Here is a 27,756-nt window from a genome sequence, read left to right as displayed (position 1 = left end):
ATTAGGTTTAATAAGCTACACTGTATTTAACTAGTGGATCTGTGGGCTGTAGATCTCACGACCCGAAAAATTTCGAAAAAGTGAAGCAACAAAAAATCGTCATAATTATCGAACCTGCTCACAAAATTTCACCAGAATCGGTTGAACATACGAACGCATTTTTGTCTTAGCTGAAACTGAGATCTCCGCTCCGGTCGGTCAATTATGATATGATTCACAAAAGGCACAACTGTGACAAGAATATTCCCTCAAGTCGAAATTACAACTTAATAATTTTACATTGACAACGAAAAAAGGAACAAGTTTGTCTGTAAGCGACACCTGATAAATAAAATATTTATTTAATTTTAATTATACAAAAAAAAACTTATTATCTCGACTTGGCTGCAGATAATGACCGCTGGCGTCCAAAGTCCAAACTCTTAGGTGACGTATCTGCCATGATTAAGTAGTCTGTTCGCTATTAACTGTATATAGCATTAACATTATACAAAGTGAACGTCTAGAATCTTTCTGACTAACATTGAGTGCTTTAATGACGTTAGGGTAAGCCCGAGCGAGTTGGATATAGATAGAAAAATTGTTTATTTTTAAATTAGTTATGTTATGATGTTGTTGAAGAATGTTTCAACAACATGACAAAAAAAAACATTAAATAAAAACCAACTTAAAATTACAACTAAACTAAATTTATACAAACTATTCTAAAATAAAACTAAACTAAATCTAAACTAAACAGACGCATAATGAAGCGTTGTCAAAAATACGGGGTCACTACACATACACGTTAGGGTAGGCCCGGGCGAGTTACATATAGATAGAAAAATAATTTATTATTTTTATTAGTTTGACGAGCTGTCTTGCCTAGTGGGTAGAGAGCCTGCCTGTGAAGCTGATGGTCCGAAAAAAAAGCATTGCACACATTCAAATATTGAAGAACCCTACTTTCCTCCAAAAATAAATTACAATTACATATATTATTACAATTATTACTTTCCTCTTTGCTACCCCTCCGGGAAATAGGTGTGATTATATGTAGGTATGTATTTCCTCCAAAATTTGAAATAAAATAAAAAAAAATATATTATGGTATCACCACTAGAGTCTGTTCGGGAAGAGAGGTATTGGGCCCCATACATTTTACGACTCTTCTCTTTCCGCACCATCTATCATGTGTTGTTTTCATATATAAAAACAGTTAGAGCATACCTACCTAGTGGGAAGCAAAGTTGGCGCATTTTACGGAATTACATAATAATGTATGAAATAAGGGTGAGGTAATATTTCCATGTAAATATCCGTCGTATTACGCAAGTTACGCACCCAATCCTACATTACGTGACTAAGTCCGTTATACACAGGTAAGTATATAATCGCTGTTTAGGGACTCGGCGGTAGTGATGGGCCATATTCGGGAATAATTCCCGGTTTTAAAACTATAAGTATTCCTGGGATCAAAAGAGCTGGCAGCTTCCTCGCTCAACGAATGAGCATTGCGATTCAGCGAGGAAATGCTGCCAGCATCTTCGGCACTATGCCTCAGGGGCCATCTAGATACATTTAGATTTTTAGGTTTTAATTAGGTTTAGTTTTATAACAAAATATTACTGTTGGTTACACATATTTTCTATTGGAAATAAAATGTATGATGTAAAAACAATCCTGAAATAAGTATTTAGGGAAAACAATGAAAAATTGGCTGTAATACGCCTTCGTCTTATGAGTAGATGGCATTTCTTAAACTATCACAATTTAGCATCGGTCGCCATTGCCAGCGTCGTAATATAATGTACCCAAGCTATGTCTGAGCCTACCGCGAACCGTTCGACGTGCTGCCTCTCTGTCGCACTTGTAAATTCGTACATAAGTGTGACAGGGAGGCAATACGTCGAACGTGGTTCGCGGTAGGCCCTCTGTTTTCTGTGTTTATATCAATTTTAGTTCAGTTCAGTTTTTAGTTCTTATGGCATCTGTCCATTGGGACAATTTTGCCAGCGTCAATGTTGTGTTAAGTAAAAATAAAAAAAATTGTATTAAAAAATAATTTGTATAAGTGGTTACGGAATGAAAAGGCTTTATTTTATTTATTTATTATAAGTAATCTATTGACCAAAATTGATTTCTTTATTACTTAAGTTCAGTTATTTTTCTAATTATGTACTCGATGAGTTCGGCAATTTTCAGTGTACGAATAGGTTTAAGCGAATAATAGAAACATAATAAACTAAATATTCCTGGAAAACTTTGTAGCAGGAATATTCCCGCAGCACATCACTACTCGTAATCTGGATGGTATAGAGCGCTTATCAGCTGTAAGTCGGTAAGCCCTGAGGGGGCTTACGACTCGCTGATGCCACTCTGTATCGGGAATAGAAAATAGAAAAACGGTTTTCGGTATATTGATAATAATGAATTAGTTTTCTCTTAAGAAGTATATTTAAGTATTTACTAGATAATTATGTACTTAAATTACAACTAGTTACTAACTAAACGGCAAATTCCTAACGTCTCTATTTTGTTACTTTCATCATATTTCTTATGTATATGTATTCTAATATGTTATATGTATTATACCTATTTATTATTTATATTACTTGTATTTGTTTAGTTGTATGAGTTGTGTAAAAGTAGGTATACCTACTTTGTTTTGTAATTACAACATGGCCAAATCATTGTACGTATTAAAAATTAAAGATATCTTATTGATAATTGGTACGGTTTTAACACCCCCTGACACTGACTAAAATAACCGACTTGGTTTCACATTACATCTCAATATTTTTTTGTAGTAGAAGAATTGCGTTGCGAGACTTGCATCTTTTTACATGTAATGTTTTTGACGGGAATCCAAGTACATATATAGTTTTCTCAAAGGACTGTCTCATTTCCAACATAGACAGAGAGAATCGTACTATCTTTGTCTTACACTAGTACTAGCACCCAAAAGGAAAGGATGAGTATAGTTTTCCTGGTTCTTACTGACTGACAAATTGGTTGGACCAACTATAGTTAAGTATTTTGTTATTAGGGCATTTCTCAGGAGGGCCATTTTTACGTGTCCGGGGCAAAAAGTTATTGAATTTACTGTTTAATAAATCTGAATTAATTCAGGCATGATCTTCAGCATATATTCTGTCTGGAACACTATCAAACTAATTATTTGTTATTTATATAATACATGAATAAAATATCCAAATGCGAAAAATGATGTTCGGTGGGCGTGTCCCGCGCCCAGATTTTTTGAAACAAAAAATTATTACTCAAGATGGGGAATTATATCGAAGTTATTATCGGTATTCACGCATAAGGTATTAGTTAACTGATCATATTCTTTATATCAAAATAATGTGTTAGCTCAACACATTGAATAAAACCAAATTTACGATGTGTCCCGGGCTACTGACTGATTTCGGTGTAATTTACAAACCATGTCGGTACACTTACAAAGTTGTAGACCAGGAACTCAGTGGCTCAAACAAAGTATGCTTTAGTTGTGCCTTAACCGTTGAATAAAGTAGAGGTGCAGTCACAGTATACTAAGGTAGTTTTTTAAATGTTTCTCTGTCATTCGGTGGGTTTGGTTCTATGTTTTTTTGAGATCGGTGGTGCAATTTTCTCCCACAGTTTTAGTGTCTTTATCGTCACGCAAGTGATTAAGAAATCCTCGAAAGTACGTAAACCCATCATTATTACATCTCCTCTGTATCATTCATACTATTTCTGTAATTGCTAAAAAGCGATTAATTTTGACATCACTGGTGTTGATTTCCTTGGTTTCAGTGGATTTTTTGACCACCGATATCAAGAAAGTGATCACCGAATTCAAATCCTGCTTTGTAAACCAGTTTGTTGTACTTTATTTTCCAACTTATCACACCTAAAAAGTACAAGATACATTTTATAAACGTAAAACTATGTACTTAAATTAAATCATAGTATAGGTAAACAAAATCACTAGTTTACAATGAGTAGTTTTTTTTTTCACAAGACGTATGTTGAAAATCGTAGACCCAATGTCTCTTTCTCTCTATCCGCTGTTGTCTTAATTTCTCTTCAAACCAATGGAGTATATTATGTGAATTTGTCCTCTGTATCACTTGAGGCCCTCCTACACCACGATACCTTGAACTTGAGCCAATTTAAATAAATGTAGTTATGTAATTAGATCCCACTTCGTTTAAAATAACTTGTGTAGTTACATACTATGCAAGGTGCACCCACAAAACAAGGGATTAAAAATAAAGTGGCCTTCGAATGTCGAGATCGCTTCAAAGGCACTGAACGTACCTACTGATCAATATTTCTAAAGCATAGCCATGAACACAAATTCAACATAGCCAATGTTTTAACAATCCTCAATGTCTGATGTATTTATGTCTAAATATCGGAGTTACAATTTAGCTCAAGTGTTTGACGGTGCAGGAGATCATAATGAATAGGTGATTCGATCTTTAAGCATTAGTCAACAACTTTAAATAGTTTTAAATTGAGGGAATACACGCTTTAAAACTCTGTCATTCAAAAATACTACATATTTTTAAGTCTAGCAAAATACTTGTTTTCCGTATTGTTTACATTGTTTTATAAGTGCATTAAATATTTTTGAGCATTGAACACCACTCAAAAGTATCTTGTTTATCGGGTGTAGGTAACATAAGTTTCTTTTTGATGAGTGTGCCGTTGGATTGCGTGAAACAAACATTTTCTTTTTCATGGCACTTAAGTATGTGCGAATTTGTGGTCGACATGTCTAAAACTCGTTTCGGGACCATACTTACTTCGCCCTATTGTATGAGGATAGTCAATTAGTGTGGGATATCTTCTAGAGATGTTGTTTTATAAGCCGCAACTTGGTTATTTTAAAATCTCGAGTAAACAAAGGTACTATCTATTAAATTTATGTAAGCTATGCGATATCATTAGCCTCGCTACATCACTTATCATCAAATAATAATGAAAAATATGAATAGATTATAATATAATTTAGATATAATATTGAAGTGTGATTTCTGTGTAAGCATTTTTGAATTCGGTGAGGCAAATTGATTTCAGTGCCTGCACATGATTTCGGTGTTTTTTAAATCTCAAATATCAAAATAACTATAAGGTTCTAATGGAGGCCTCCACTACCAATATTTTTTATATTAACGCTAGATTTTAGGAAATGAAGTCGTGTATCAAATAAGTAAAAAATAAAATTCGGCACCGAAGTCAGGCACCGAACGTCATCTCTGAGAATCGCCCATTAAACTTGCAGGCAACTGATAGTAAACTATGACAATAAAACATGCTTCAACAAACTGCAGTTTACTCAAGAAATGTCATCTGTAACTCACTGGAATAGTTGTACAATAATATTCGTTGCTAGTTGAGCGGTGATGGCCTAGTCATAGATCTAGAATGAATGAATCTAGAAATGAATTGCCAAGCGGACCCCATGCTCCCATGAGCCGTGGCAAAATGTCTGTACCGTAAAATGGTGTAGGTATAGGTAAATATATTTAATAAGTGTTCCGGACGTTTGTATTTTAGTTTTTATTTTAGGTAGTTCCATTTCATAACTTTGACGGTAACTAGGAAATCCCACCTCACCCCGTAGTCCCTCGTAATTGGGGTGAGATGGTATTTCATACAAAAGTGATTTTGGAAGATTGTTGGATCGATTTTTTTTATTATGAGTATTACTATAGCTCCATTTTAAATTGGAATACATTATTTTTGTAGCAGTAGCCTTAAAAACCCATCTCACCCCCCTTTCATCCCTTCTCTCCCCATTCATAACCCAACTCTCCCCGCGAACCCTACTCACCCCATTTTACGGTATGTCTTTCTTAACCATCTGAATGTCGTCCGCTATTGTATCCTAAGACGTATTGCGTCTGCTTCTTTCTTCTCGATTTTTAAATTGCCATTCTGTATTTTAAATTGCCATTCTGTATTTTAAATTGCCATTCTGTATTTTCCTCAATAACGCGTTTATTGATAGAATAACGAATACTTGCAGAACTGAAAAAAAAAAAACTACCATTATACAGCCATTGTAATAACAAAAATTAAGGTCTTAGGTCAAAACGTGTCGTTTTATTTGATTTATTGAGGTTACAAGAATAATCATTTTTAAAAACAATAGGTATGGTCTGTAAAAACTATAGCTAGTGAAACTAACCGTGAATCATTAAAAACTGTTAAATACTATTCTATAAAAATCTCCTATATTTGTAAGGTTATACTATGTTAACCTATCACTTTTATTATGAATAATTAAGTACTTACATACAAAATAGGCAGCCAAATTTAGAAACGTCCAAATAATTATACAGTTAGGATTCATCTTGAACCAAGAGCATACTTTGTAGAATACTCGTATTTCGAATCGATCAGTGTCTGTATTCTTGGCACACGCTGTACATATAATGGCTACTACATACACCATCAACTGGACTTGATGGTAAACCAGCGAGGCCTTGAGTAGATTGACACTTTTCTAAAAAGTATAAGTAGGTAAATATATAATGTTTTTAAGGTTGTGCAATAAAGACAGTTTGTATTGTATTGTATTGTAATGTTTTGTAATGTCTGTCTTTATTCTGAGGGGTGAATATGTATTAGGTCATGCTCATATTGAACCTCATTTTACTGTAGGGCTAAAGAAACTTACTGTAAGGGGTAAAAAATGCTATTCCATAGAAAATATAGCAGATTTTTTTAAGAATTTGGAGTTGAGTTAAAAGTTGTTTAGTATGACCTACATATTTACCCCTCAGGGAATGGACAGACAACCAAAACACCTTGTATATCAGGGTTTTTTATTTGCGTCTAAAGTACTGGAAAAATGTATAAAACAGCTGTAAGTTGCAGCGTAAAATTTGTTTTAAATTCTCTCTTTGTTTTCTACAGGAAAGACGCGAACGGGTTAACCATACAATAAAATAGTAAAGTACCTTGCGGCAAGCGATGATGAGAATCACTTGGAAGATGGAATCCACAACCACGCCAGCGACCATCATGTCGTAAATGTCGGTCCTTATCAAGTATGGTTGTGCACTGTTAGGTTTACCATTAAAGAATAAAGCCAACAGAAAGAGCAGTACCGGCAGATGAAATAAAACCTGAAAAATGAAAAAGATATAGATTCTAAACGTCGTGAGTCATACTAACATTAAGCCAATTTTACGATTTTATTCGCGTATTTTAGCACAGAACCCCTATTATAAATTTTAATCGATAGTGTGACGAGAGTTTGCGTTTGCGTTATGTCTATTTGTATGGGATTTTGAACAGCGCGCCAAGCAGGACGTTTTGAAAACTCAAACCCCCATACTAAATGACATTTAACGCAAACGCGTGCGTCACGTCACGCTATCGAATAAAATTTACACTGAAATTTACGTGAATTAAACCGAAAACTTTGTATTTGGATGTTTCTATATAATTTCTTCTCAGAATCACGAGATCTTTCGATCCTCATAGAAAAAAAAATGTCCCACGTTTTTTATTTCCATTCCGTTACTATGATTACCCTTCGTTAGATCAGTTAAGTAGGTACTTATAACTGCACTGTGACCTTTTAAGTATACGTACTTACCAATTGTATATACTTATCGGCTAGAAGTGTCCTTCTTAGGCAGAAGAATCTAGGCACTAGAGGTTCGGGTACCTCTTTTTGGGTCACATTCTTAACCATCAGTATTATATAAATTTGCTTTACTGAAATGAAAATGAGAATGTTAATAAAATGATTACATTTAAATATGAATGTGGAATCATACAGACCAATTCTAGTTTTAGTTATTACATCTTATTCCGATATGATACTGATCTGTCAGTGTCAAAAGTGACATTTCTTCAACCAAAAACATCAGTTTTGATACGTGACTGAGTGTGTGAGTGTCACCCGTTGACCACGAACGCTGTAAAGGGTTCGAAATTCAATATAGGCAATATCATCCTTAATAAAAGTTTTATTTCAAATTATTTCTCTTTTTGTTTATATAATAACTAAAACTAGACATTATATTACATACTTAGAAACAATGCAAGTTAAATAAAAACGTATAAAATTAAAAATTACTTACATATCAAAATTGGTATACTCAGTAGTCCCCCTAAGTAAATAAACGCTAAAACGATATTAGTTAACGTTCTAAAAAATGTCGGTATTCCTTTAAATAATTCTTCGGTAAAATGCCAAACTATCTTTAAAAACTCTTCATTCATAAGTTTTTGTAACTCGTCCATTTCTTTATATGTAACGATTGCTATCACCATAAGTCTATATGTAATATAAATGTATGTTGCTAAATATGTAAAGAGGCACGCTTCGTGGAAGATTAGTGAGGCATTGAGAAGGTTGGCAAATTTCTGAAACAATTGCGTTATTATGCATATTTTGTATAAATACCGAGTGTGGCCTGTAATATAAGCAAAAAATTTAACTGTGGGCTGTACTCTTACAGTTCAATTACCAAACCAAACCAAAAAGCAAGAACACATAATAGTTATTTACGATACAAGTGCGGAAAAGTGGAAATTCGAAACGAGTGGCGAATTACCTATTCGCACGTGTATCGTACAACGTTTTACAGTACATATGGCACTTTAAACTTTCGACATACGCACGGAAAGTGCTATTTCCCGCACTAGTTCGGGAAAGTAGCACCATATGTACCTACTGTGATTACTGTGAAGGTATTTCTCTAGTGATAACCGAAATTAAGACATCACTACGCATTACAAAACAAAGTCCCCCGCCGCGTCTGTCTGTTTGTGTGTATGTATGTTCGCGACAAACTCGAAAACTACTGAACGGATTTTCATGCGGGTTTCACCTATCAATAGAGTAAATCTTGAGGAAGGTTTAAATGTATAATTTTTTAAAGTTTTGTGTAACCCTTGCGAAGCCGGGGTGGATCGCTAGTTAACTTTAAATATACTTATGATCTTAATTCTTACGCCGAAAGTTTGACCACTACATACTGTCATGTTTGTACAAACTCTTGTGTACTTGTTTACTATGTAACATGCTCTTTATGTACAATAAAGTATTTTTACCCCATGGATAGCTATGATGTGGACCACAGAGAAGACCGCAACAATGGTTAAAACCACTACACAGAAGTGCCATAACCTTATATCAAGGGAAGCTTGCAGTACGCTACTTAAAACAGCTTGCAAATCGTCCCATCTTGCATAAACGCCTTGCAGTAGATATATCAGGAATGGGTACAGCAAAACCTGAAACAAATTTTACTAAATATTGTCTTCGGTTACCGCGATACTTACTCATGAAATAAAACTATTAAAACGGATTATATCGCGTAAAATTTACTTGTTAGTCCACTAACTTGCTTCTAGCAGGCGTATTCTGATTTTAAGAACAGGTTATGAATTAGATCTGGATTAGTTACTTAACCAGATCAGGCGTGTCTCACTCCGCGATTTCGTCGCTTTGCTTCAGGTAGCTAAAAGTACATCCGTTCGGCCCCAATTTTGGGGAAAGCCATAAGACGCGCGTGGCGCTGTCGCCACCTAGCGGCCATATCTGTTGTGATCGTAACAGACGCGTTTTGTTAGAGAGTGAGTCTTCTGTACTTAGTACTATTATTTATTCTGTGACCAGATGGAATTCCTCACCTGTTATTAAAATCAGAATACGCCTGTAGGTTGTTAGAGGGCAATGTAATCATTGATATCTAAATTGTAATTATGAAATGTATGACGTTCATAATGACCCTCTCCTGTTCTGTTCAACTCGGTGCAAAGTTGTCTTAGACGGCCTCCTATTGTGCATAATGATTATAATGAACACCACAATCATTCAATATTATCAATAAATAATTTAATTTTACCTAAATTATTAATTAACTCATGGTTTCATTACTGATAGTCATATTTTCCCCATGATGCTGATCGCGTGTGGTGAATCAACTTATTAACAAAGGAGGGAGTTATCAATTCGTCCCTTTTTTGTAGGTACATAATATTATGTTACCTCAGAGCTTTGTCATTTCTGAATCGATTTGTAAAATTATTTTAGAAGTGAGAACTTCTTTAGCGGCGCTGTGCACTTTTTGAGGTGGGAAAAAATGTTAAACTCGAGACAGCGTAAGACGATCACGTGACCGTAAGAAGGTCACGTGACCGTAAGACGGACACGTGACCTGATCGAAAAACTGTTACATGTCATTGAGTTTTTCTTTATTGATTTAAATACCATCTAATGAGTTTCGCCCTAACTGGTATTAATGTAACTCGAGTACTAACAGTGATGTGCTTAGGGGTTTCAAGTAATTAACGCTAACGCTAGATGACATTAACCTCAATTATACATAGTGCATTTTGCACTAGTCATTGAGTTTTCACTTCTGCCGGCACTCCCTGAGTGCAACCCGTTGTTTTTTAATAGTATTTACAGAACGACCTCTCTAATAGGCTAGATGACAAATTTTCAATTATAGTATCAATCAATCAGGTTTGTTTTTAGGATCAAATGTCTATATGGGACCCATTGCATTAAAACAATACAAAAGTCAGAAATGATAGTCAAAGTCCGACAGTCGTACTTCACTCGCGAAACGCCCCTAACAAATCGCTATGTGAACGTGACTTCAAGGTCACTGAGATCGCATCTTGAAGTATGAGCAAATCAAGAAAGATATTTTTTTGCTGTGGGCTACCGTTTACGACTTATTTAAGAAAAACTAAAAAAAACGACTAGAACAAATTACACGTGGCAAATGAACTCAAAACAAAACGGCCGTTTTAACTTTGGTCGCATAGATTGACGAATCCAGCAACATAGAAACTAGTTTGATGTATTCAAAAGGTACTTTAATACAAGATACAGTACGTAGCGGCCCCCTTTTTAGGGTTCCGTACCCAAAAAGTAAAAACGGGACCTTATTACTAAGACTCCGCTGTCCGTCCGTCCGTCCGTCCGTCCGTCTGTCACCAGGCTGTATCTCACGAACCGTGATAGCTAGACAGTTGAAATTTTCACAGATGATGTATTTCTGTTGCCGCTATAACAACAAATACTAAAAACCGAATAAAATAAAGATTTAAGTGGGGCTCCCATACAACAAACGTGATTTTTGACTGAAGTTAAGCAACGTCGGGCGGGGTCAGTACTTGGATGGGTGACCGTTTTTTTGCTTGTTTTGCTCTATTTTTTGTTGATGGTGCGGAACCCTCCGTGCGCGAGTCCGAATCGCACTTGGCCGGTTTTTTAAATATCTTTCGTTTAATTTAAATAATCACGATTATTTAGCAGTGGCGCTAGTGTGCACGTTGATGGGCTCTTAAATTTCAGTTAAAGTCCCACAGTAAGCTTAAGAAGGCTTGTGTTGTGGGTACTCAGACAACTATATATATTGTATACAAAATCATTGAAAACACCCAAGCTCAGGAACAAGTATCTGTGCTCATCACACACATAAATGTCCTTACCGGGATTCGAACCCAGGACCGCGGCTTCACAGGCAGGGTCACTACTGACTAGGCCAGACCAGTCGTCAAATCAGTCGTCAGTTTACTCACCAAATTTTTATACTCGAAAGCAAGTAGCGACCCCCTTTCAGGTAGATAACACCACCGCAACCACTTTCCATAGTTTAAATATTTAAGACTCATTTATTTTAATTAAATATATTTAAATATATTTCTTATTCAGCAGATAAACACTTTAGCAAGCTTCGAAGTTGAAAACATAATGGCAGCAAATATTTTATATTTAACATTTATGAAGGTAGCGCAATGCGAAATTTATGATGATAATATGAGGAAATATGCTTAACTAGCTGTTGCCCGCGACTTCGTACGCGTGGATTTGTATATTGGTGGTTATACATTCTACATTAGTTTAGCTTTAGAACATTATGCAGCAAAAGATAGCAGTAGGGACGGTTAATCATTTGTTAATTATTATACAACGCATGAGATTTGTCTTTCACAACCTGGCTACGAAGTTTCAAGCCCCTAACTGAATAAAATTGTTCTCGATATAATCTCTCTCAACCCGCAGAAGATTTTCAAGTCCACTATTTAATAAAACCTACTACCTAACTACCTATTTACGAAGTTTGAAGTTCCTAGCTTTAAATAAAATTTGAACCCTCTACCAACTCTCAACCCCTGTTTAAACTTTTAGGGGATGAATTTTTAAAAACGCTGAAATTACTTTTCTTGTATTGTAATAATATGCCTTTATACAACGATTCAAGTCCCGCACTCAAATAAATATTTGGGTTCCATACAAATTTTTGACCCCCTTCACCACCTTGGGGGATGAATTATCAAAGACTCTGAAATTAGTTTTCTTTACCTTTACCTTTTTACAAAGCTTCAAGTTCCTAGCTTTAAATAAAATTATAACCTATACAATCTTAATTTCTACCCCTTTTTAACCCTGTTATGGGATGAATTTTTAAAAACGCTGAAATTAGTTTTCTTGTGTTCTAATAATATGGCTTTATACAAAGATTTAAGTCCCGCACTCTCAAAAATATTTGATCTCCATACAAACTTTCAACCCCTTTTTCACCTCCTCGGGGGATGAATTTTTAAAATCGCTGAATACGGTTTTTTGTTTTTTTAATAAAATACCTTTTTACGAAGTTTCAAGTTCCTAGTTTTTGTTGTTTTTTAATTTCATACCTTTTTACGAAGTTTCAAGGTCCTAGCTTAAAATAAAATTTGCACCCCAAGACAAAGTTTCATCCCCTTTTTTTACCCCCTTAGGGGTTGAATTTCCTAAAACGTCGCAATTCCTTTTTTTTGCAATCGGCTATTATGCCTTTCTAAAAAGTTTCAAAGCATTTGTAATAGATTCAAACTTTCAACCCCTTTTTAACCCTGTTAGGGGATGAATTTTCAAAAACGCTGAAATTACTTTTCCTGTCTTATAATAATATACCCATATACAAAGTTTCAAGTCCCACACTCACAAAAATATTTGATCTCCATACAAACTTTCAACCCCTTTTTCACCACCTTGGGGGATGAATTTTCGAAAACGCTGAAATTAGTTTTCTTGTTTTTTAATATAATACATTTTCACAAAGTTTAAAATTCCTAGCTTAAACTAAAACTTGAACCCCATACAATCTTTCAACCCCCTTTTAACCCTTTTAAGGGATGAATTTTTGGAAACGCTGAAATTACTTTTCTTGAGATCTAATAATATGGCTTTATACAAAGATTGAAGTCCCGCACTCTAAAAAATATTTGATCTCCGTACAAACTTTCAACCCCTTTTTCACCACCTCGAGGGATGAATTTTTAAAAACACTAAAATAAATTTTGTTGTTTTTTAATTTCATACCTTTTTGCGAAGTTTCAAGGTCCTAGCTTAAAATAAAATTTGCACCCCAAGACAAAGTCTCATCCTCTTTTTTACCCCCTTAGGAGTTGAATTTCCTAAAACGTCGCAATTCCTTTTTTTTGCAATCGGCTATTATGCCTTTCTAAAAAGTTTCAAAGCGTTTGTAATGGATTCAAACTTTCAACCTCTTTTTAACCCTGTTAGAGGATGAATTTTTAAAAACGCTGAAATTACTTTTCTTGTCTTATAATAATATACCCATATACAAAGTTTCAAGTCCCACACTCACAAAAATATTTAATCTCCATACAAACTTTCAACCCTTTTTTCACCACCTTGGGGGATGAATTTTCGAAAACGCTGAATTTAGTTTCCTTATTTTTTAATTTAATACATTTTTACAAAGTTTCAAATTCCTAGCTTAAAATAAATCTTGAACCCCATACAACCTTTCATCCCCTTTTTAACCCTTTTAAGGGATGAATTTTTAAAAACGCTGAAATTACTTTTCTTGAGATCTATTAATATGGCTTTATACAAAGATTGAAGTCCCTCACTCTCAATAATATTTGATCTCCGTACAAATTTTCAACCCCTTTTTCACCACCTCGGGGGATGAATTTTTAAAAACGCTGAAATTAGTTTTCTCGTTTTTTAATTTAATACCTTTTTGCAAAGTTTCAAGGTCCTAGCTTAAAATAAAATTTGCACCCCAAGACAAAGTTTCATTCCCTTTTTTACCCCCTTAGGGGTTGAATTTCCTAAAACGTCGCAATTACTGTTTTTTGTAATCGGCTATTATACCTTTCTAAGAAGTTTCAAAGCATTTGTAATGGATTCAAACTTTCAACCCCTTTTTAACCCTGTTAGGGGATGAATTTTCAATAACGCTGAAATTACTTTTACTGTCTTATAATAACATACCCATATACAAAGTTTCACGTCCCACACTCACAAAAATATTTGATCTCCATACAAACTTTCAACCCCTTTTTCACCACCTTGGGGGATGAATTTTCGAAAACGCTGAAATTAGTTTTCTTGTTTTTTAATATAATACATTTTCACAAAGTTTCAAATTCCTAGCTTAAACTAAAACTTGAACCCCATACAACCTTTCATCCCCTTTTTAACCCCCTTAGGGGTTGAATTTTTCAAAATCGCTTCTTATCTCTTGTACACTTTACAAATGCAACCTAGTGTGCAAATTTCAACTTTCTAGCTTTTGTAGTTTCGGCTCTTCGTTGATGAATCAGTCAGTCAGTCAGTCAGTCAGTCAGTCAGTCAGGACACTTGCATTTATATATATAGATAATATTATTTTAATTATTTCATAATATATCATTAGGTAAATGTATTAAATTACGCACAGGATAAAAACATGCAGTCACTAATTACTAAAATATAGACAGGCAAAACGTATACCTACTACCAGTAAACGTACATCTGTTACTCATGTTTGTCAGTATTTTTCAAACAGCTTGGGTTAGGTGACAGTTGTCATTTCCATATAATTTATAACCTTAAATTGCAAAACCTCGCAAAATTGTGTTGAGATAAAATAAAATAAATAAAAAATAATTAAAAAATTAAAAATAAACAAAAATAAAACCAAAATAAAATAACTTAATATAATATCTTTTTTAAAAAAAGGGAACCGCCTTCAAAAAACTAACCCACTGAAAAGTACAAAATATTTTTTATATGGCACCCCTTTACGTGTCCAATCCCTATCCCGTCGTAAAGCAAATTTTTGCCAAAAAGTAATTAATACCTAATAATAAGAAAATTAATAATCATCCGGGTAATTACTTAGTTTTTGAAGTCGGTGCCAAACCAAAATTTTCGAGAACCGATATTTTTAGACAACGAAGAACGCTGCACTTACTTGCATTATAAAGACATACTTAGTTTACTCATTAATTTAGTTCTTGTACTCGTATTTTTTTCTGATTGGTAGTAGGTTGGTTTGGCACCGCCTTCAAAAACTAAGTAATTACCCGGATGATTATTAATTTTCTTATTATTAGGTATTAATTACTTTTTGGCAAAAATTTGCTTTACGACGGGATAGGGATTGGACACGTAAAGGGGTGCCATATAAAAAATATTTTGTACTTTTCAGTGGGTTAGTTTTTTGAAGGCGGTTCCCTTTTTTTATAAAAGATATTATATTAAGTTATTTTATTTTGGTTTTATTTTTGTTTATTTTTAATTTTTTAATTATTTTTTATTTATTTTATTTTATTTTTTACTTTTTAGTGATAGGTAGGTACTTCATTTATTTTAGGTTTTGGGCTAAAATACTAGTTTGTTAGGCTCTCCATTTAGTTTTGGGCTAGTAACTACCTACTACCTACCTACTAATGTTGGTGATGGCCTAACTCGATGATAATCGCGACACAACATAATATGACGTTTTGGTGCTAAACGATTTGTATGTATGTATATTGCTCCCACTTCCACTCCCATTCCCAGTCCCAGTCCGAGTCCGACTCCCACTCCCACTATTTTATCTAAATCGGTTTCAGCAACATAAATTTGTTGGTAGGTATACCGATACCACCTACCTGGTCCAATTGGTTTTTCAAACCATCCATGTACTGTACACTAAAACCTTCTCCAGAATGTAACAAACACTTTTCTGAAAACCGCATCAAAATCGGTTCAGCCAAACGCGAGATAATCACGAACAAACATACACACATACATACGTACATACATACATACATACATACATACGAGTCAAACTGAGAACGTCCTTTTTTTAAAGGCAGTTAGAAAAAAGTTCATCGACCCACCTAGTGGAACTCTGCAACATAGGCACACGACGACAAGTCGGTTAACCAAAACAAAGTGTGCCTATGTTGCACAAAACCTAAGTTCCACTAGGTACAGCAAGGGTTCAGCATCAGCTCTATCTTGGGTACTGCTCTCCCAAGTGCTCATCAAGATGTGACAGATTACCAAAATAGCGTGGACCTATGTTGCACCAAACCTGAGTTCCACTAGGTACAGCAAGGGTTCAGCATCAGCTCTATCTTGGGTACTGCTCTCCCAAGTGCTCATTAAGATGTGACGGATGACCAAAATAGCGTGGGCCTATGTTGCACCAAACCTGAGTTCCACTAGGTACAGCCAGGGTTCAGCATCAGCTCTATCTTGGGTACTGCTCTCCCAAGTGCTCATCAAGATGTGACGGATGGCCAAAATAGCGTTGGCCTATGTTGCACCAAACCTGAGTTCCACTAGGTACAGCCAGGGTTCAGCATCAGCTGTATCTTGGGTACTGCTCTCCCAAGTGCTCATCAAGATGAGACGGATGACCAAAATAGCGTGGGCCTATGTTGCACCAAACCTGAGTTCCACTAGGTACATCCAGGGTTCAGCATCAGCTCTACCTTGGGTACTGCTCTCCCAAGTGCTCATCAAGGCGTGTCGGATGACCAAAACAGCGTGAGCCTATGTTGCACCAAACCTGAGTTCCACTAGGTATAGCCAGGGTTCAGCATCAGCTCAGATCTATGTATACTAAAACCTTCTCCAGAATGTAAGAAACACTTTTCTGAAAACCGCATCAAAATCGGTTCAGCCAAACGCGAGACAATCGCGAACAAATATACATACATACATACATACATACATACATACATACATACATACATACATACGGGTCAAACTGAGAACCTCCTTTTTTTTGAAGGCGGTTAATGACATCTGTCACTTTACCAAAGCTGTTTGAAAAATACTAAGTAAGTATAGTATAATAGGGATGATGACACATGTTGAATTTTATAACAAAATCTAGTAAAATAGATAGCAAACGAGCCATTTATCACAATAATATGGATATTAAAATAAAATATTGAAAAATTACAAAAATACAGGACCTGAAAGTTTCAAAATTTAAGTTTTTTTTAACTTCCAAAAACGATAAAAGTAAGGGTACCATTCGATTCCTTACATTTCATCCAAAAAAATTTTGTATAGCAACTATATACACAAACGCAATATTTCACCGACAAAAACGCAATTTTCTTGTTTTGTCCATACTACAAGATGGGCTCCCAGAGACCTTGACGTCACGGCCTCTGGCCGTTTTGTATAGGGCATTTCGCGAGTGAAGTGCGACTGTCGCCCTTTGACTACAATTTCTGACTTTTGTGTTACTTTAATGCAATGGGTCCCATATAGACATTTGATCCTAAAAACAAACCCGATCGATTGATACCATAATAGTTAAGGTTTTAAGTAACAAAAAAAGGTCGAACCTTTTTTTGCTTGATTAAAGCATGAAACTTGGCACAGTTGTTCCTTATATCAAAATAAGCCGATTAAGATCGGTAGCCCGAGGGAGCCCCCGCTTAAGCCCGAGAGGGGGGGGGGGTCAAGTAGCGCCCCGCCCGGCTTCATTCTAAAAATTCTAACAGGCCCCGTTTAGCTAATAGGTCATATTTGGTATCAATTTCGGATAAATAAATAATGTAGAATTCATTTCTGGTATAAAAAATTGCAATTTGTTGAAAAAAATAATAAAAATACACAAAAAATCTAATTTTTCAGGTGTAATTTTTGTTTTTTATTTATTGTCAAAATTAAACTGCTTGGTTTTTCTACATACAAAAAATATGACAATAAAGCCTATTTAATGCAGATTTTAAAAACATAACTTTTATTAACCTTTATTAAAAGGAAATTGCATAAAAAAAACTTATATCGTCTCGCGCCGGTGAATATCTTTTTACCGACATCGGCATTGATATAGACAACATCCGAAGTGCACACTCTGGAGACCGATTAAATGTATTGTTTATTATTGTAGATTCTATTATAAAGATAGAAAAGCGTACAATTTTTTTAATGTGTCGTTCAGTGAAAAAGGGACCTTAAAAAAATTATCACAGCCAGCCTCGTGTTTGTATAAGCATAAGCATACTCGTATTTAGTTAGTGCCAACCACTCCATGGACTCCATGGTCCCTGTTCTCAATTAATAAGAAGTAAACTGTAAGTATTCTTTAATATACTTGCTTATTACATTATACCACACTTTAATTTTGCGTCTTGTGTATTAATACAGTTCCTTCCCCCGACACATGAATGGGTACATTTCGTCATTCACGTATATATGTCAGTTTCAACCATATTCTGGCCACAGCAGGGTTGTCAGAACAGTTTGGAAACAGTCGTCTGCTCCTTGCTTTCATTCCCAAGAAGATGGACTGAGCAAGTTTAAAGAGGAACTAAAGTCTGACCCCAAACATATAATCCTATCCTGATAAGGCTGCTTCTATTTCAGTAGTCGATTCATGTAAATAATTATTTCGGGCATTTTTTCATTATTTAGCAACGGCTTTATCTGTAAGTATCACTTTACTTTGCTTTACAAAGTTATTTCACCTATCATCATATAAAGGTATAATAAAGTTTTGGCGAATGCTATTTATTTACTGCTATTGCTCCATCCTGTAGGAGCTTGAATCCTTGTATCGGCCAGGCTAAAAAGGGTCCATGCTTAGATCTCACTTTTATACACCTTATATTAAATGGGGAACCCGGGTTCAAATTCTAGAAGGCATTTATTTGTCTGTTTATCGTGAATACTTGTTCCTGAATTACCTATGGATGTTTTGAGTGTATGTATCAAATATATATAATATATATCATGTAGTACCCACATCACAAGTCTTATTGAGCTTACAGTATTACAAGGTCGATCGAGAGAATGCTTGGAATACGAGTACGAGTCCTGGTTTTTCAGGGCCCGATAGAAATAAATTAGAGTTTAATTTACCATGACGGTAAGCTTCACTTATAACCACTGATCTTTTAGTGAAACTCATTTCTTTACCACTAGGTAAATCATTTTGAGACACTGTGTTGACAAAACTTCGAAGAGTTAAAAGTCCTTATTTATGCCATCGCGAAATTGTGTAGAGAAACATGTCACAAGTAATGTTCCTCGTGAGATTCCGAATACTCCAAGAACCATGAAAAGTCCGATTCATTTAATATGATGGCCCTAGTTGCAGATGCTGTAAAACAGTCATTGCAAGGTATTGATACGCACAGTAGACACGAACGTAGTCATAGCAGCTAGACTAGATTCATGCGTACGAATATTTCCCCAACTACAGGAATTGTGGGCTCACGTTGACACAGTGGAAAACACAATTATATCACATGACACACCATTGCATCCAGGTCAGGGAATTATATTTTAAGCGAATAAAATTATCTATTCTATAAGCTAAGTAAACTATCTTTTATTTACCCTAAAAGAGCGGAAGTCTTACCCCTGTTTCGAGCATTCAGTGGAAAGGGGAGAAAAAGTGAATTCGAAGCATGGAATCTGTTCAGAGTTCAACCAAACCACTACAAGGATTCAAGCTCTTACAAGATGGAGCAATAGCAGTGGCTAAAAGCATTCCCCTAAAATACTAAAATGTTATTATATGATCGGTAATAAGTGCAATATTGAAGAAGGCAAGTTATACCGGGATATTGAAATGAAGAGTTGTATAATGTTATACCTGTTCTATGAGATTAAGTCACTGCTAAATTATTTTATTATTAAATTCCATAATGTATACCTACTTCTAACAAAAAAGAGCCATATAAATGCCCTATTACGCGCAGTGTACCAAGGGGTTGATGTTTAGGTTCAGACGTTAGTTCGTCGTCAAACTTGCTCAGTCCGTCAGACTTCTTGGGAATGGAAGCAAGAAGCAGACGACGGGTTCCACACTGGTCTGACACCTGCTTTGGTCAGAATATGGTTGAAACTGACCAGAAGTAAATGCAAACCGGAATAAAAAACGCGATGCAACTACATGAATTTACATTTATGTGTCTGGGGAAGGAACTCTATTACGACACAAGACGCAAAATTAAAGTGTGGTAGGGTAATTCGCCAGTAACTGGCCACTTTTAGTAACTGGCCACCCAAAACCAAAAATTCATTTTAGGCTAGCCAGTGGCCAGTTATTGAAAGCTGGCCAGTTTTTGGAACCTTATACTAAAATGAATTCTGTTTATAGGTGAATAGAATTCATTTTTAGTTTAGGGCGGCTAGTTATTAAAGCGGCCAGTTACTGGCAAATTATTCTATAATGTAATAAGTAAGTAGATTAAATAATACTTACAGTTTACTTCTTATTAATTGAGAACAGGGACCATGGAGTCCATGGAGTGGTTGAAATTAACTATGCTTCTATACAAAAGAGAGGCTCTATGATAAATTTTTCCAAGGTCCCTTTTTTCACTGAACGACACATTTTTTTTCTAATAAAATATTATGTACGGCTTTCTATCTTTAATATATGATCTACAATAATAAACAACACATTTAGTCGGTCTCCAGAGTGTGTACTTCGGATGTTGTCTATATCGATGCCTATGTCGGTAACAAGATATTCACCGGCGCGGGACGATATATGTTTTTTTAATGCAATTTCTTTTTCATAAAGGTAAGTAAAAGTTATGTTTTTAAAATCTACATTAAATAGTCTTTATCGTCATATTTTTTGTATGTAGAAAAACCAAGCAGTTTAATTTTGACAATAAATAAAAAACAAAAATTACACTTGAAAAATTAGATTTTTTGTGTTTTTTTTATTATTTTTTACAACAAATTGCAATTTTTATACCAGAAATGAATTCTACGTTATTGATTTATCCGAAATTGATACCAAATATGACCTATTAGCTAAACGGGGCCTGTTAGAATTTTTAGAATGAAGCCGGGCGGGGCGCTACTTGACCCCCCCCCCTCTCGGGCTTAAGCGGTGGGTCCCTCGGGCTACCGATCTTAATCGGCTTATTTTGATATAAGGAACGACTGTGCCAAGTTTCATGCTTTAATCAAGCAAAAAAAGGTTCGACCTTTTTTTGTTACTTAAAACCTTAACAGCCTACTATGAGAAAAACGTCGATAATTAAGGTTGACTGGTAGAGAATGCCTTAAAGCATGGGTTTGTACTATAAGGTTTTTCTTTTATGCAATAAAGATTAAATAAATAAATAAATAATTGAGTTAATCGATATAGGAACTCCCTACCTGTCATTAAATTTTGCCCCCTAGAGTGCGACGTCTGCTCACGTCTATACTTTGCACAATGCTTGACGTAGAATAACTTACCTAACCAATATACTGTACCCGTACCATGAGTTACTGACAGTGTTAAAAATGACATAATATATGTCGCTAAAGTCAACGTATTTTACTGTCAATGCATCTCGCTCGTAGGTACTCACATATTAGTGCTGGTTGTAGCCACGCTGGTATTTTTTTTAATGAGATAGTCAGCAAACGAGCAGACGAGCCGCCTGATGGGAAGCGGTCATCGTCGCCCATGGACATAAGCAACATCAGGAGCCACTTAAGCGTCGCCGACCCTTGAGAACCCTAAATACCCGCTTCTTGAAGAATCCCATGTCGTAGTGCAAAGGAAATACATCAGGAGGCAACTCATTCCACATTCTGCACGTTCTGGAAAGAAACGAGCGAGATCCCCGCTTATTTTTGGTGTGCCATCTATCCAAGAAGTGATGTCGATCGAAGTGTGATCGTGTATTTTTTTCAGTGGAATTGTGGATACCACCAGTTGGTTGGCACTGACATACCGCGGTATTCGGAAAACAAGATCCGTTCTAGAGAAGAGAACGATACGATATGTACTAGATACCAACTAGTTTATATTTCAACTAGATAAGTATCTTTTGCAGCTCAATTCGGGCAACCAATGTCACTTTTACGTTAAATTATCGTTTTAAGATCGTTTCAAAATCGTTTTGAGATCTAAAAATACATAACGAGACGTTTTAGATATTGTAAAAAACGTTCAAGAGTATCTCCAGAACATAGACGAGGATTCCTAGTCTATGCTCCAGAATCGCGGAAATGTCAAATTTGACAGGTTATATCTAGTAGATGTCTATTTCAAAATCAGAATCGGGCACATACACGCTAACGAAAACGTAACTTACTTTCTATGCATCTCGCTCTTACCGCCGGCCGAAAATGTCCGATAAATCTTAAGCATATTTTCGGCCTCTGAGCCAGTGAGGGCAATTCAAAGTAATTCAAACATACATTGTGACATCAACATGATATATAACTGATGTCAGTCGCCCGTGCGTCTCGCTCGCACCCAATACATGTACGGACAAGTATGAGCACAACGCACGCGCGACCGACATCATTTATATATCATTTTGATGTCATAATATAAGTCCGAATTAGCCTCTGTGTTAATAAATCGTCGGCAAAACAGCTTACCCGCTTATTGAATATTGATTGATTATCAAAGATTAAATTTCTGCTCCTAAATTGTTTTCGTCGTTCTGACGTGGCTACCACGAGGAAAATAATAAATAACTTATTATCGAGAAAGAAATTATGATTAGGTAACTAATTTCATGTTATTTAAGGTCATAATTCGGATGAGAAAGCATTGTTGTAGCTACAGTCACCTGCAATAATAAATTACACAACGAGGGCAGCAAAAATATCTGACACGATCTTATTTGTAGAGCCATAAGAGCGTGTCACATACTTTTGCTGGCTTCGAAGTGTGGCATATTGAAAATTCCTGGACTGGCCACTTAGAGAAAAGCGGCCAAGTGCGAGTCGGACTCGCCCATGAAGGGTTCCGTATTTAGGGGATTTATGACGTATTAAAAAAAACTACTTATTAGATCTCGTTCAAACCAATTTTCGGTGGAAGTTTGCATGGTAATGTACATCATATATTTTTTTTAAATAAGTCGTCTCATATATCAGAATCCAGAAACTTTCAGTATGGCCCACGTATTACAAGCGACTATACAGTTTTCTATACTGTTAAGAGTCCGCAGCAACCTCGGTTCTCAAAACCAACGTAGTTACAGGTTACCGCTCTCATTTTAAAACAATTAGCTAGATTGCTCTGAGACTTTGTACTGTTTACAACAGGATAAGGTATATCTAGTCCTATAATTAGTTTATGTAGCTTCAGATACCATTGTTAAAAAAATGCAACGAATTTAAGTTTTTCATACAAAAAGGTCTGGTGGTTGGAAAGGTGGTTTTGATCTATTTTGCTTGTTTTATAAGCTACAGCTGAATATACAGCGTGTGGCCTGTAACACGGGCGAAAAATTAAAACGTAGATTCTACTCCTCAAACTAGACAATGTATATTCAGCGACTTTTAAAAATACCTTGTGGTTTGGATTTTAAAACACTTTAAAATTTATTCGAACACGCAATGTATTACGAAATTGATTATGCCTGTAGCTACGGTGACAAGACTGACAGGCAATGTCAATTAGACGGAATTTAAAGTACATTGAAAATATTATTTAGTTTGTTTGAAAAAAGGACAATCTTAAGACTACATAATTTCAAAAAGTTGTTGAACAAAAGTTTTATTGTTTGAGGAGTCTGTTAGAATCTACGTTTTAATTATTCGCCCGTGATACAGGCGTAATAAATTAATTACAGGTATAGATATATACTTCATGTCATTGTATGTGCAAAGTTTACAATCCAACCAGTTTTAAAATGAGAACGTTTGTATGGGAAGGTGAATAACGCAGCTTGCTGTGGACTCTTAATTAAGCTTCTAGTTATTTGTTACCCTATATTTAAACGTACCTAATATGTAGGCTGTCCGATCCAGACCCACTATTTTGTATTCAAACCCGGAAGTTAATAATAGACCGAAAGTTATTTGTAAAGGAATACCGATACCCGCAGTTAAGGGTCAAACGGACCCGATAACGAGACCTCCAACCCTTTATTGACCTCTGGATCAGGGATGCATGTCACATTTCATATTGGATTATATGATGTAGGCCGCCATGATTAAATTTGATATTCTTTAGCAAAAAAGAAACTTCTTCACAATAATTACAGTTAAAAATGTCGTCATTATTAAATGGTCTTCATTAAGGACTCACGTTAGACCGGGCCGGGCTCGGGCCCAGGCGTCCGTCATATCATTTTCTATGACGGCTGATCCGTGATCACGTGGAGCTTTTTATAGAAAACGAAGCGCCGGAAGCTCGGGCCCGGCCCCGGTCCGGTCTAGCGTGAGTCACCGTTAGCAGTTCTATCTCACAAAATGGCGCATTCAGAAGACAAAATAAATATTTTAAGAACTCCCTCAATGTTTCTACAAATCATATGAAAATTGATATTAGACATAAGCTAACCTAATGGATGGCAAAAATTTATCTAAAGGGGCCCACTGATTAATAGTCCGCCGGACGATATCGGCCTGTCAGTTAGAACAAAAAGTTGACAGCTCCGAACAACTGACAGGCCGATACCGTCCGACGGACTGGTAATCAGTGGGCCCCTTAAGTATCTGAAATCGGAAAACATGCACCTTTATAAAAAAACAAAGATTCAGAAGCAATGGGAACATCCTTTTTGAAGTTGATTACTCACATTTATTTAAAACTAGCTTTTGTAGTTTCGGCTCCGCGTTTATGAATGGCGCAGGATCGGGAAAAGTGGTGTGCTCTCGTTTCGGAGGCCAAGATCCTCTTTGGGTCGCTGAGCCGTAATAGTTAGTTAGTTAGTTTATGAATCAGTCAGTCAGGAAACGTGCATTTGTTATTTAATAATATTAGTGTGATGACCAATTTCATTTATAGCATACAAAACAATATGATTACAAATACAAATACAAATACAAATGCATTTATTTCATTACTTTTTACATCAGTGTTTAATAAGTTTTTCACTTCTCATGCTCAAAAAGTGCACCTTTATGTCGTGCGTAGACGACATAAATCGCATTTTATGCTCTAGAGCATAAAAGTACAATTTTCTTCTAAGACTAAAGACACATAAAATAGGAGTCGATTATCGTTCAAAAATGCTCCGAAATGTTTCACTTGGCAGAAAACCAAGCGTCTGAAACTCTGATCACATGTTGAAAATTAAAAAAAAATTAAAAAGTTAGTTGGCAGGAATTGGTTAGGTATAGCTAGTCAACCAAATCTTGTCAGTAAAAAAAGGCGCGAAATTCAAATTTTCTATGGGACGATATCTCTTCGCGCCTACATTTTTCAAATTTGCCGCCTTTTTCTACTGTCAAGATCTGGTTGACCAAGTATATGTATTATGTTCATTCGCTTTACGAAAATTTCGTGGTGTAAATTGCCGTGAAAAATATAATTTATTTTCCTCGCAATCGAAGTGAAATGCAGAGTGTACAACAAGGGCAATTTTTACCCTCGTCTACTACTTTGGTCTTCGCTTCACTCAGACCAAAAAATTGCCTCGACTAAAAATGGGTCACTTTATGCCCTTGTTGTACAATCTACTATACTATACCAAGAAACATATATTCACGAACGATAGAGAGTAGTCCTGCAAAGACCTTAAATATATTAAACCATATAATTTTAATGCACATTTTAAAATAACGAAGTTTTCTAAAAGGCAGACCAGCTCAAATATGCAAAACGCATAGCTTTATTTTTACATTTTTACGGAGCGGAATGCATATTTTGCATTAAGATGCAAATTGTAATAGGTGTGGCATGTCGCTAGGAAACTAATTAAAAAGGGATTTATAAAGTGCGATTTAGTTGGCGGGGGTCGATTCTGGATGTATCGACGATATTTCACGTCTTTAGAATTTTGTAAGGGACCCACTGATTAACAGTCCGCCGGACGATATTGGCCTGTCAGTTAGAACAAAAAGTTGACAGTTCCGAACAACTGACAGGCCGATATCGTCCGGCGGTCTGGTAATCAGTGGGCCCCTTTAGAACCCCTAATGTAAATTTCATTCGATAGTGTGACGAGCGTTCGCGTTTGCGTTATGTCTATTGTATGGGATTTTGAACAGCGCGCCAAGCGGGACGTTCTGGAAACTCAAAATCCCATACAAAATTATACTTAATGCAAACGCTTACGTCACGTGTCACGTCACGCTATCGAATGAAATTACCGCCGCGACCGATTCTACTATTTAGGAGAAAAACGTTTCTTAATTTTATTATTCTGCTGTTTTCAATTTCTATAACGCTATACTTCCATATTTGAGCGTTTTCCAAAAAAAGTGTACATTTCATTCATGTCTTCAAAATATTGACTTCTTGGGCTCATTTTACTGAGAATCATTTGTACATTCACGCCTCATACATAAAAAAATGTGTCCAAAAATTTCCTTTCCTGATCGTCACATTCTTGTATGAAAGTTTTTTTTATTTGTATGAACGTGACGCACTGGAAAAAAAAAATTTCATACAAAATTTTGGGACACATTTTTTCATGTATGAGGCGTGAATGTACAAATGATTCTGAGTAAAATGAGCCCAAGAAGTCAATATTTTGAAGACATGAATGAAATGTACACTTTTTTGGATAACGCTCATTTATGCCCATGAAAAAGTAAAGTGAATGGATTGGATAAGTTTTTTTTTCTGAGTAGAATATAGTGCTTGTGATTTAGAGACTTTAGAGTAAGAAAATCGTATAATTTATCGGAATCTTGACAACACATAAACTTACAATGATTTCTGAAAGTACTTAGGTACAGTCAGCATTAAAGGTGTATTCCTAATTCCTACTAGTCCCCGCTGGGGACAGATGGGAGTAGGTCCATTTATTTGGATGCGCCTCATGTATGGCGTCGGTCATACATCATACATAATGACGGCCAAAGTGGCCAAATATATCGGAACACATCCTTATTTCTATGTTAACAAAAGTGTGCGATACGATACTGTCAGTGTCTTCTTCTTCTTTAAATCAGCCCAGTGAGGCAATTTCGCTAGTATCAAGGTCGTAGGAGCAAGGTAATGGGCGTTTTTTTTTGTTGTCCCCTACACTTTTTTTTCAAATTTGGGATTTTTTATGTTATTTCTACTCAGAATCACGAGCTCTTTCTATCCTAATAGGAGAAAAAAGTGTCCCAATATGTCCATACATTTTTCGATATTTCCATTCCGCGACCGCCATACAAAGTCTATGAAAAATGGTGACGTAATGGAAATAAAAATCTTAGGACACTTTTTTTCTCCTATTAGGATAGAAAGAGCTCGTGATTCTGAGTAGAAATAACATAAAAAATCCCAAATTTGAAAAAAATGTGTAGGGGACAACAAAAAAAAACGCCCTAATACGATTTAAATTGTACGGTTAGTACAAGACAGTGTACGGTGATTTTATTCGCTCTTGTAAAGCGATAGCAGACTTTACAAGAAGCACGTGGACTACCGGCCGTTGACTCCAAAATGGTGGTTAAACGCGCTTCAAGGTTAATTCTCCATTCACTGCACACCACCACATTAGTTTACTGTATAATAAGCTATCAGTATTACACTTTAAACAATATTAATGAGCTATATAAAAACAAAGGAATTAATTGCGAAGCTAACTATTAAGATGGCGTTCGAACCGGAAGTCCCACTGTCAGTGTCAAAAGTGACA

General features: G+C 35.7%; 1 protein-coding gene and 1 long non-coding RNA gene across 2 annotated transcripts in view; one reads left to right on the top strand and one right to left on the bottom strand.

Moving 5' to 3' along the window:
- The window catches only part of LOC134648615 (somatostatin receptor type 2), a 358,966-nt gene that overhangs the window by 237,659 nt on the left and 93,551 nt on the right, over nucleotides 1–27,756 (bottom strand). The window lies entirely within an intron of this gene.
- LOC134649187 (uncharacterized) lies at nucleotides 27,445–27,669 on the top strand. The gene is made up of 2 exons (XR_010096938.1): nucleotides 27,445–27,485; nucleotides 27,516–27,669. It is a non-coding gene; the product is annotated as an uncharacterized LOC134649187 (long non-coding RNA).

The sequence above is a fragment of the Cydia amplana genome, chromosome 6 (genome assembly GCF_948474715.1).
Source record: "Cydia amplana chromosome 6, ilCydAmpl1.1, whole genome shotgun sequence".
NCBI lineage: Eukaryota > Metazoa > Arthropoda > Insecta > Lepidoptera > Tortricidae > Cydia > Cydia amplana.
This window is presented reverse-complemented; position numbering and strand designations above follow the sequence as displayed.